This window comes from Anabrus simplex, chromosome 7 (assembly GCF_040414725.1).
Source record: "Anabrus simplex isolate iqAnaSimp1 chromosome 7, ASM4041472v1, whole genome shotgun sequence".
NCBI classification, from domain to species: domain Eukaryota; kingdom Metazoa; phylum Arthropoda; class Insecta; order Orthoptera; family Tettigoniidae; genus Anabrus; species Anabrus simplex.
Genome location: NC_090271.1, coordinates 309898558 through 309911693, shown reverse-complemented (window position 1 = coordinate 309911693; position 13136 = coordinate 309898558). Strand labels below are relative to the sequence as shown.

Genomic DNA, 13136 nt, shown 5'->3' with positions numbered 1-13136 from the left:
ATGGAATTGAATTAAAACTTGCTTTTCCTACCATCATCTCCATAATCATTATTCACCATGACAAATAAAGGTAATAATAATTATTATTATTATTACAACTACTACTACATGAATACTAAGTACTGTACATGAACATAGGTCCCAAAGAACCAACATGGACAATGAAGATCAAGTATGGTGACAGAAGGTGAGTCCACAAATTCCAATATTTAGGGGAGAACCTGACTCCTAACAACAACGAGAAGCCAGCTATCAAAGAAAAAGCAACGAAGATGGAAATTGCATTCAGACTATGCCAGGAAACTTATAAGTCCAAATCCCTCTCCTATGAAGCCAAACTCAGACACTACAATACTGTGGTGAAACATGAATGCCTCTATGCAACAGAGATAATTGCCAGAAAGGGGATTACTGAAATAGAAAAGAAAGAGTGTGAATTTCTGAGGAAAAATTCTGTGACTGAAGAAAGCAACAAGAAATGAGTTTACCTTCCATTTGAGATCAAATCAAGAGCTGTATGAAAAATGCGAGAGCATTTCAACCTCGGTAAGCGAAATGCAACTGACTTTCTATGGACACCTGAGAAGAAACGGACCGGAATGCCTAGCAAATAAGATCCTCATCTTCCAGGAAAGAAGAAAGACCTAAGTACCATGGCTGAAAGAAATTCATCAGGATATTAAAACATGTAGCATTGAGGAGGGAGATATTACAAAACAGTGTTCAGAAGGTAAACTGTGGAGGTAATGGATCTGTTCGTAGAGAAACCCAGGAGAACAAGAAGGGTGTTCTCGGATGAGAAACAATCAAAAGCAAGCCAGAGAATGAAGGAGTATTGGTGTAAAAGGAAAGAACATCAACAGTTAATAATAATAATAATAATAATAATAATAATAATAATAATAATAATAATAATAATAATAATAATAATAATAATAATAATAATAATAATAATAATAATAATAATAATAATAATAATAATAATAATAATAATAATAATAATAATAATAATAATAATAATAATAATAATAATAATAATAATAATAATAATAATAATAATAATAATAATAATAATAATAATAATAATAATAATAATAATAATAATAATAATAATAATAATAATAATAATAATAATAATAATAATAATAATAATAATAATAATAATAATAATAATAATAATAATAATAATAATAATAATAATAATAATAATAATAATAATAATAATAATAATAATAATAATAATAATAATAATAATAATAATAATAATAATAATAATAATAATAATAATTGAGATGACACAACTTCTAAACCATGTAAAAGACCAAGCAACAAATTTTACAGTTTTCTTTCATTCTAGTGTCAAAATAATCCTGACACATAGTAACACACTTACACCTATAAAACAACTCTGTCTTCTTCAACTAGAAGTACATGAAATTTTAAAGAGACTTTAGATTGGACCCTCCCTTTTAAGTCTACAAGAAATTTTCCTTTTTCTCTTAACTTCCGTGAAGGACATTCCAGGGATCAGTAATGAACAAGGGGAGTGTGAGGACTTACAGAAGGCAGAAGTATTCAGTCAGCAGTATGTAAAAGTAGTTGACTATAACATGGCGGACCAGATGAGAACATGGATTGAGAATGCTCTCAAAATGATAGTTAATATTACAGAAACAGGTAGTTACCTTAAGAATGAGAAGAAAGAAGACATACTAAAATCGGTAAGCGATCTGAGAAACTGCTTTGATGGATTAACTGATGTAGTGAAGGACAAGAACAACGAAATGATTGATTCGGAAAGCGAGGTTATGGAATACCAAAGAGAAGACGTATCAGAGGGAGAAGACAGTTTGATTCCGAGACAACTAGCACCATCTGATGGCCACAATCAAGAACCTACAAGTAACTCCAACTGGCAGCTACTCCCATCTAGCGGCCACACCCAAGCATGAGAAGGTAGCTCGACCTCGGAACACATAGCTTCATTTCCTGGCCAGAACCAAGAACCTACAAACAGCAACAACAACCAACTTCACCATCTGACGGCAGAATGCAAAGCTCGCATTTATTTGAATGGACAACCCTGCTCATTCAGCAAAACAAAGCCGTGAGCAATGAAACTAAGGATCTAGCAGATTTAAAAGAAACCGTAAAATATATGGTGGACTTCATAACGAATAAAATAAATATGAATAATGAAGAAAAAATTATGCAGACCCTGAATAGGAATGCAGTGCTTACTCACAAGGATAATGAAGAACTCCATAACAAAACAGACGGAAGGGATAACGATCATAACTATAGAGGAGAAACAGAATGGACAATTGTAATAAATAAAATAAAACACACAAACCATCAGAGGGACAAGGGTTCAAGAAGATGATCTACAAGCTGCTGACAAAATGGCATGGCTTTACCTAGGCAATCTGAAAGGAAACGCAACAGAAGAGAAGGTTAATAAGTACCTAGAGAAAAATGGAATTAAAGATAATATCCATTGCGAAGAACTTCACACACGAAGTGAAAACAACGCCTTCAAAATACGTTTCCCTTTCAAATTCCTTGACGATGCTGTATGACCGGAATTCTGGCCAAATAGAACAATCGTAAGAAGATTTCGTTTTCAGAGAGCAAACCATGGTGCTGAAGGAGGAGAACTACAATAAATATACACATATGCTCCTATGGAACATTGAAGGCATAAAAAACGCTCTGCGTCTCTTTCCAATAGAGACATTAAGCAACTACAATGCCATTACACTGACAGAAACATTCTTAACTCAGGATTTCAACATTCAAGGATATTACGGAATTCATTAATTCGCCCGTCAGACCACAGCAAGACCAGCAGGAGGGGTCTCCATCTTTCTCAAACCGAACTTAGGGAAAATAAAACAAATAATAAAAGAAGAAAACACAATTATCGTAATGACCAACCTGCTATCAATCATTGGCATGTATGTTCAACCACATATGTCAGCAGAGGACACAATCGAAAGAATTACAGAGGCCTAGTCACAAATGCAAACAGATGATAGAGTAATCTTTGCAGGCAACCTAAATGCAAGAATAGACAAACCAACCATCAGAACAGAATTGATTAAAGTGGCACTGGAAGAAGCCGGCTATGTCCATGTTAATAGTCCCTACATGAAAACATACATAGCCTCGAATGGAACCAGCGCCATAGATTTAGTCTTTTACAGAGGTACAGATATTAAAAAATTCAGTCAAAAAGCATTATGGACTTCAGCCATAGCCCCGATTAGGAAACATGTACCAATCTCGACAGTCTTTGAAATCACTCATAAAGATCAATTGCCAATACAACCAAGGAAGAAAATATCCAGGAAATTAGATCCAGAGAAACTAAGACATATCAGTGATGAAATAGATAAAGAAAGGCTATTAGTTCAACGACATGAACTAACTGAAGCAGTGGAAATGTGTACAAGAACCCTTTAATCATGCCAAACTCACACGAAAGTAAGGAGATCACAACCATGGTTCAATAAAGATTGTTACAATGAACGGAAAAAGACCCTGCTGGCACTACATCGAGCGAAGAACACATCGAGCCCGAGTCACCTGGCCCAATACACCGAACAAAGAAGGAAATATAAATCACTAATCAAGAAAACAAGAACGGAGTACAATGAGGAAGACGCCAGGAGACGTGCTGCAAACGCCCAAAATGACCCATTCCTAGTGCTTAGGAAACCAAAAACTTCAGCAACAAATAATATCTCAATGGAGTCATGGGAAAACCATTTCAAAAGCATTCTCAACCTCCAACACCGATCAAGAGCTTTTGAATTAACTTCAGTAACAATGAAGGGAAATCACATCCCCATAATAAGGAAGGAAATATATAATATAATAACAGCAGCAAAAAATAGAAAGGCCCCTGGCCCAGACAGCATCTGCACAGAACACCTGAAAGACTCTCTCTCTACCTGTCATGCTAGACTACTGGGTAGAACTATTCAACACATGCATGCACACTGGGGAATTTCCAGAGCAATGGAGATTGTCAACAATCAGAATGATGTTTAAGAAAAGGAGAAACTGACAATCCTGATTCATATCGAGGTATAGACCTCGAAAATACATCATTCAGAATCTTCATGAAAATCTTAACAATCAGGCTTGCAGAAGAAATAGACTCCCAGATACCAGAAAATCAATTCGGATTCCGAAAGAAGCACACTACATGCCGTAAAATACCTAATAGAACAAGTCCAAAATACATTGAGGCATCCAGGAAAGAAATATTTTGTAGTCTTTGTAGACTATCGTAAGGCTTTTGACCTTGTTGATAGAGCAACACTCGTCCGGAAACTCAATTACCTAATAGGGGCTACCCATCCAATAGCAATCATAATCTCAAATATCCTCAAATATAACTATGTCCAAATATCAGACAACATAACCCTACAACCCTATCCAAAAACATAACCCAAACAAACGGAGTCCTACAAGGTGACCCAATCAGCCCAATTTTATTCAACATTTGACAGCAGACATCACAGAAATAATCATAGATACCTCAGCATTGCTTATACTTTATGCAGATGATGTTTCAATAGTCTCAAAAAACATAGAAGAGCTCCAAGAGGTCCTTAACAGGCTGACATCATGGGCAGAAAGAAACGGTTTGCAAATAAACCATAACAAAACTAAACAAGTGACCTTTAGGAAAGGAGGAAAACATGCACCAAAAATACAATAACCATGCACAACAAACCTCTAGAAGTAGTGCCGAAATTCAAGTACCTTGGAGTCACCCTCCAAACTACTCTAACATCCTAAAAAAAAAAAAAAAAAAAAAAAAAAAAAAAGAGAGCAGCCGCAGCAATAAAAGCCATCTACAACATTCAACAACCTCAAAAAATATCATTGGGTTCAGCAATGCTACTGTTCAAGACAGCCATATCACCACTCATGGATTTCACCACAGATTCTGCCAAACCAAAAACTTCCACCAGCTGAACGATGACTGTATATGTAACCTGTGCAATGATCATTGTGAAATATACCATGCACAAAACTGCAAAATGAGGACAACCTCAATAATAAGAATGGCATTAGCATAGTTGACCATCTGTACAAAAATTTGTTTTTGCACATTGTGTGCTTTTCATTTAATAATAATAATAATAATAATAATAATAATAATAATAATAATAATAATAATAATAATAATAATAATAATAATAATAATATCCAGACAGTGGAAGCAAGTAATACTGGTGAATTACTGAAAATTACCTATGATAATAAAGACATTTACAAAGAGATACAAAAGTTGAAAGCTAGAAAGACAGCTGGAATTGATAAGATATCTGGGACATTTTAAAGGCTATGAATGCATTGGAATATAGTGCCATATCTGAAATTCTTATTTGATTACTGTTTGCATGAAGGAGTGATACCAAATGAATGGAGAGTTGCAATAGTAACTCCAGTGTACAAGGGAAAGGGTTACAAACATAATGCGGATACAGGCCAGTCAGCTTGACGTGTTTATTGTAAGCTCTGAGAAAGAATTATTTGTGATTATATTGGACATGTTTGCAAAATTTCTAACTGGTTTTATAGAAGGCAGTTCGGGTTTAGGAAAGGTTATTACAGTGAACCTCAACTTGTAGGATTCCAGAGAGATATAGCAGATATTTTAGATTCAGGAGGTCAAGTGTAATGTAGTGCGGCTCCATGGCTTACTGGGTAGTGTGCCGGCCTTTGGTCCAGAGGGTCCCAGGTTCGATTCCCGGCTGGGTCGGAGATTTTAACCTTAAATTGTTAATTCCCTTACCTCGGGGACTGGATATTCGTGCTGTCCCCAACATCCCTGCAAGTAACACACCACACATAACACTAAACTCAACCACAATAACACGCAGTTACCTACACATGGCAGATGCCGCCCACCCTCATCGGAGGGTCTGCCTTACAAGGGCTGCACCCGGCTAGAAATAGCCACACAAAATTATTAGTGTACTGTATAGCTATTTACTTATCCAAGGATTTTGATGGGATAGATCATGGCAGATTACTGATGAAAATGAGGGCTATTGGGCTAGACAAAAGAGTGTTTGAATGGGTGGATAAATTTCTAAAAAACAGAACTCAGAGAATTAGAGTAGGTGAAGTGTTATCTGATCCTACAATGATTAAGAGCAGGGTCCTGCAGGACAGTGTTATTGGACCCTTATGTTTCCTTATGTATATAAATGATATGACTAAAGTACTGGAATCACAGATAAGGCTATCTGTGGATGATGTTATAGTGTATAGAGTAGTGAATGAGTTGCAGGATTGTGAGCGACTGCAGGGGGACCGAGACCATGTTGTAAGATGGACAGCAGATGATGGTATAATGGTAAACCAGATGAAAAGTTTGGTTGTAAGTATCACCAAGAGGAAAAGTCCTGTCAGTTTTAATTACTGTGCTGGTGGTGTGATAGGACCTCATGGGGAACACTGTAAGTACCTAGGTGTTAATGAAGGGAATGATCTTCATTGGGGTAATTGTATTAATGAGGTTGTTAAGAAAGATTACAGATCTCTTCACATGATTATGAGAGTATTTAGGAGTTGTAGTAAGGATGGCTAAGTTAAGAACTTAAGAAGAATTTCAGAAAAAGATAGGCAAACAATTGATAGGGAATCTGCCACTAGAGAAACAGCCCTAAATGCAATCACTGATGATTGATTGATTGATTGATTGATTGATTGATTGATTGATTGATTGATTGATTGATTCATTCATTCATTCATTCATTCATTCATTCAAGTGCATTACCAATTTTGAAACAGCACCTTAATCCCATTTAAAAAATCAAGGTATCAGTTAGTGGATTTATTAATGAATTGTTTAAACTGAGAATTTTTTGTGATATTTTGGCTAGAAATATAAAGAACAAGGTACCTGTAGGTTATTTATCAACTCATCTACAGGTTGGCACCTTTACAGTAACATTGTACTACATTTTCCATACTTTCAGCAGCACAAATTCATTAGTTCTTTGCAGTCAGTCGGTCGGTCGGTACATAAATAAATATTTTTATTTTACAATTTTGCTTTACATTGCACCAACACAGATAGGTCTTACGGTGATGATGGGATAGGAAAGGGCTCGGAGTGGAAAAGAAGCGACCGTGGCCTTAATTAAGGTACAGCCCCAGCATTTGCCTGGTGTGAAAATGGGAATAAATAAACCACCATTGATCTGTATTTAGGGCAGTAGCCCACATGGGGGTTGTTTACCTAGTCTTTTCTTAAATGATATCAAAGTAGTTGCAAATTCATCAAACGTTTCCCTTGATAAATTATTCCAATGGCTAATTCTTCTTCCTATAAATGAATATATGACCCAATTTGTCCTCTTGAATTCCAACTTTATCTTCCTATTGTGATCTTTCCTACTTTTAAAAACCCCACTCGAGTTTATTTATCTATTAAAGTCATTCCATGCTATTTCTCTACTGGCAGTTCAGAACATTCTGCTTAATCAAGCTGTTCATCTCCTTACTTCTTATTGCTCCCTAGCCCACCTTGTTTCCCTGAATGTTCCTCCCATTAACCTTTTAAACAAACTTCCTAAAGTAATCGCATTTCTTAAGTTGTTATTCCACTTAAGCTCAAGTTGTAGGATTCCAGCAAGATATAGCAGATATCTTGAATTCAGGAGATCAAATGGACTGTATCGCAATGACCAGTCTAAGGCATTTGATAGGGTAGATCATGGGAGACTACTGGCAAAAATGAGTGCAATTGGACTAGACAAGAGTGAATGAATGGGTGGCTATATTTCTAGAAAATTAAACTCAGAGAATTAGAGTTGATGAAGCTTTATCTCACCCTGTAATAATTAAGAGGGAACATCCTCAAAGCAGTATTATTGGACCTTTATGTTTTCTTATATATATAAATGATATGAGTGAAGAAGTGGAATCAGAGATAAGGCTCTTCAAGGATGATGTTATTCTGTATAGAGTAATAAATAACTTACAAGATTGTGAGAAACTGCAAAATGACCTCGATAATGTTGTGAGATGGACAGTAGGCAATGGTATGATGATAAACAGGGTATAAAGTCAGGTTGTGAGTTTCACAAATAGGAGAAGTCCTCTCAGTTTTAATTACTGTGTTGGTCAGTCACTACTGATCTGCATTTAGGGCAGTCACCCAGGTAGCAGATTCCCTATCTGTTGTTCTCCTAGCCTTTTATTAAATGACTAGCTGATGTAGCCGTGCTTCGCTACGGGATTCTCAGAAAGACTGACTTTGTGGTTTTCCTAACTGAAATCAACATAGGTCATTACAAAAACGTGAGTATGAATGTAGCAATTAAAAGCAATGCTATCATATAAAATACTCGATCAGATGGAAAGCCACATGTTTCACTACTTTTAACGAACAGTGCTGCGGTTAGATTGAGGTGCCAATCTAATAGTCCAAAATTCCCGGGCTGGGATGACCAGGCCGCAAATTGCCATGAACACTCATCTGCCATTATTCTGCTAAATATGCACACTGTTCATTCCAATCAGTGCCTCAAAAGAGGGGTTGAATAGCCCGAATGCTATGATGATCCAGTGTGTTACGTACCAGTAGTATCAGAAAATTTTTAAACCAGGGGAATGGCATGCTAAAGAAGAAAGTTATCTAACTCCCCAGCTACTTCCCATCAATATTCAGGCAGGCTGTTACACTCTGTACGACTGGGCGAGTTGACCGTATGGTTAGCGGTGCGCAGGTATGAGCTTGCATCCGAGAGATAGTGGATTCAAACCCCATTGTCAGCAGCGCTGAAGATGGTATTCCGTTGTTTCCCACTTTCACACCAGTCAAATGCTGGGCCTGTACCTTAATTAAGGCCTAAGGCACTCCTAGCCCTTTCCTATCCCATCGTCGCCATAAAACCTATGTCGGTGCGACGTAAATCAAATAAAAAATACTCTGTACACAGCAGTAATCCTATCTACCGGAGATGAGGGGCAACAGAAGACACAAAGCACATCACGACAAACAATGGTCAATGTAATGTTATTGTTGATCAATGTTATGAGATTTCTATATTGTAGGCCTTCAGATTTAGTTTTCTTTCGACTCTGTAATTTGTAAAATATTTTATACCGTAAACTGTAGTTTCTTATTCTCCGACTTCACATACCGATTTTCATTAAATACTGTTTACCCATTTTCTCGTTACTCGGCGCTGATATAGACTTAGTAACAAAAAATCCAAATTCATGAATATCTTTGTGATCATAGCCAGTAAGGTAACAATGTATAAGACATGAATAATAGGAAATTTAATACTATACAACCTTAGTTATGTAGCATTCATCGATTACACCTCTAATAAGAAATATTTGAGAATTAAATTTTAGGCCTTCCCCCAAACTACCATTTCACTCAGCGTGAATAAAATAATTTACAGCCTAGACTATAGTGACTTATTTCCTGACTGCATACCGATTTTCATCAAGATAGGATTACTAATAACAACAATATTTGAGAATTACATTTTAGGCCTTCCCCTAAACTACGATTTTTTGCAGCGTAAATACAATTATTGATAGCTGAAATTGTAGCAACTTATTTCCCAACTTTGCACACCTATTTTCTTTAAAATACGACCACTAATAATATAAATAGTTGAGAATTCAATTTTAGGCCTTCCCCTAAACTACCATTTCACTCAGCGTGAGTAAAATGATTTATAGCCTAAATTGTAGAGGCTCATCCCCCAACTTCACATACCGATTTTCATTAGACCACTAATAACATAAATAGTTGAGAATTCAATTTTAGGCCTTCCCCTAAACTACCATTTCACTCAGCGTGAGTAAAATGATTTATAGCCTAGATTGTAGAGGTTCATCCCCCGACTTCACATACCGATTTTCATTAGACCACTAATAACATAAATAGTTGAGAATTCAATTTTAGGCCTTCCCCTAAACTACCATTTCACTCAGCGTGAGTAAAATGAATGATTTATAGCCTAGATTGTAGAGGCTCATCCCCCGACATCACATACCGATTTTCATTAAATTCCCTTTAACCGTTTTCTCGTGATGCGTGTACATACATACATACAGACAGATAGACAGACAGAGAAATTACGGAAATGTAAAAAGTGCATTTTCTTGTTACTATGGACATGACCGATACAGAAATACCATTATTTTCAAATTCTGAGCAATGTACAGACAAAACTCTTATTTTATATATATAGATTGTAAAGAAATTGGAAATTAATTGAACACCCCCTTTGGTAACTTATTACAATCCCTAACTCTTCTTCCTATAAACAAATATTTGCACCAACTTTCCTTTTGAATTCCTACTTTATCTTCATATTGTGATTTTCCTACTTTTAAAGACATCAATCAAACTTATCCGCCTACGAATGTCATTCCATGCCATCTCTCCGCTGACAGCTCGGAACATACCACGTATGATATAGATGTTGATTCCCATAGGGAACCTGAAATATTTGCTCCAAATGAGTAAATGGAAACTTTATAATGTCCTATAACGGACCATTTATATTGGTATTACAAATTTACTCATTCAGGGCAAATATTTAATGTTCCCTATGGGAATCAACATCTATATCATCCGATGGCCAGGCAGGCATCAATTTTTGGTAATGAGACAAAGTCTCTCATAGTGCATGGGCACTGCTGGTGGCTCCAAGTAGCCTGTGGCCTCCACGGTATGCACTAGCCATGCGCCTTGGTGGGTGTGCTATTTACCAACTGATGAGCCCAACTTAGCACACTGAGGTGAAACGCAAGCAACCAGGAATGAGTTAGCTGGAAAATTTATAATGTCCAATAATGGACCATTTATATTGGTATTACATACCACTGAGTCGAGCAGCTTGTCTCCTTTCTTCCAGGTCTTCCCAGCCCAAACTATGCAACATTTTTGTAACGCTACTCTTTTGTCGGAAACCACCCAGAACAAAGCGAGCTGCTTTTCTTTGGATTTTTCCAGTTCTTGAGTGTCTGGGGTGAAAGTTCTTTGTGGGGATCATTGTAAATGCATAGGTGTTAATATGAGAAAAGATCTTGATTGGGGTAATCACATAAATGGGATTGTAAATAAAGGGTACAGATCTCTGCACATGATTTTGAGGGTATTTAGGGGTTGTAGTAAGGATGTAAAGGAGAGGGCATGTATGTCTCTGGTAAGACCCCAAATAGAGTATGCTTTCAGTGTATGGTACCCTCACCAGGATTACTTGATCCAACAACTGGAAAAAATTGAAAGAAAAGCAGCTCAGATACAACAGAGGTATTATTGAACTAATTTACATTCTATGTGCAAATATTCTTATGATTCGTATTGTTAAACATATTGTTCATGTGAGGTAAAAGCTGACAATTTCCTCTAATTCACGATAAGCTATATTCTCTTTCTTGAAATGGGTAAATATTTCCCTCCATCTAGCCTCAGTCTTTTAGTCTGTGACATTCCCTTCACCAATTTTCTCTTCACTGGCATACAATTTCATGAATATGTTGATCAAAAGGATTTTCTTTATAGAGAATCATTTCTGGAAAAATGATTTTAATTTCTTTGTCACATACAGTTTCTTTTTCCAAGGTAAAATGCAATGCCAAGGAAACCCATTGCATTAATGAAAACAATTTTAATTACTGGCTAGTCCATTACTGAATGTTCTTCATTGCAGTACTATTTAAAGTAGCTTCTGTCATCAAAACTTCATTTACAAAGATTCACAAGTTCTTTATTTTGCTGTTCAGCAACTTTCCAGTCTGGCAAATGGAAAGTTTTCCAAGCAGAAGATCAATTTTTTTTTTTTCTCTTCAAAACCTGTGGTATCACAGATTGTGGAAAGACTCGTATCTGTGATCTTAGAAACAGCAAGAGGAAGAAAGGTTGCTTGTTACTGAAAATCTCACATAATATTCGTGGATTGTTTGACTTTGTCTCTTACAATATCATCATCATCATCATCATCATCATCATATATAGTTTCTGGCTGTTGGCCAGGGTCTCTTACAATGTAAGCTGTTTAATGACAAAAATGATATTCTATCCTATGCTATCTTGTAGCCTCCATGGGTCAGGTGGCAGCACACCAGCCTCTCACCGCTGGGTTCTGTGGTTCAAATTCTGGTTACTCCATGTGACATTTGATTTGTGCTGGACATAACTGAGGCAGGACAGGATTTTCTCTGGGTAGTCTGGTTTCCCTTGTCATCTTTCATTCCTATGACACACTCCCATTATCATTTAATTTCATTTGTCACTTATTAATCACTAGCAAGATACCCGTGCTTCGCTATGGTATTATACTGAAATTTATAATTGAATGGATATCGATTTATATATAATCCGTCAAAATTCGAGATCTGACTCGTTTTCTGAGAGATTACGGCAAGTTCCCTCCCATTTTTCAATCTTTCTTTCCAGCAATCGATTTCGTACTTCCCGGGCTAGGACCACGTATTCCACCCGGTCAGTTCGATCCATAAATGTTTGCCATCTTTTCCTATAAGCATTTTTAATATGGATCAAATTCTTGAGGAGATTCGGCGTGGTGTCTTCTTGGGTGCCTTGCCAGTACTGAACCCGCGGCCGGACTGCATTTGTAGTCATTACCCGTCCAGACCCATTTCCAGCGCGGTCCTCACATTTGACGACGGTCCAGAATATTATTATTATTATTATTATTATTATTGTTATTATTATTATTATTATTATTATTATTATTATTATTATTATTACTATAGATGTTCTGGATCCCACAGCAAGATGCAAGACCGCAAATTGGTGGTAAATTCCATCTTCTGCCATTGTCATTTTTGACATTGTGACCAGCACCATTGTCGCGCGTAGGCAAGTACGCGAAATTTCTGGCGATACGAATGACATACTTCCGTGCATTATTGACCTTATTATAGAGGTGAATAATTGGACAATCAGTCTCATTCCTATCGTTTATTTCAAATGTTTTTAATTTTTATTTATATGCCAGGAGAATCTACTGTAATCTAAGAACGTTCTCCCAAGGAAAAGATTTTTTTTTTTTTTTTTGCTAGTTGCTTTATGTCGCACCGACACAGATATGTCTTATGGCGACGAT

At 36.4% G+C, this 13136-nt stretch overlaps 1 protein-coding gene across 1 annotated transcript in view; it reads right to left on the bottom strand.

Moving 5' to 3' along the window:
- The window catches only part of Pde6 (phosphodiesterase 6), a 180621-nt gene that overhangs the window by 77914 nt on the left and 89571 nt on the right, over positions 1 to 13136 (bottom strand). The gene's annotated exons all lie outside the window — the stretch shown is intronic.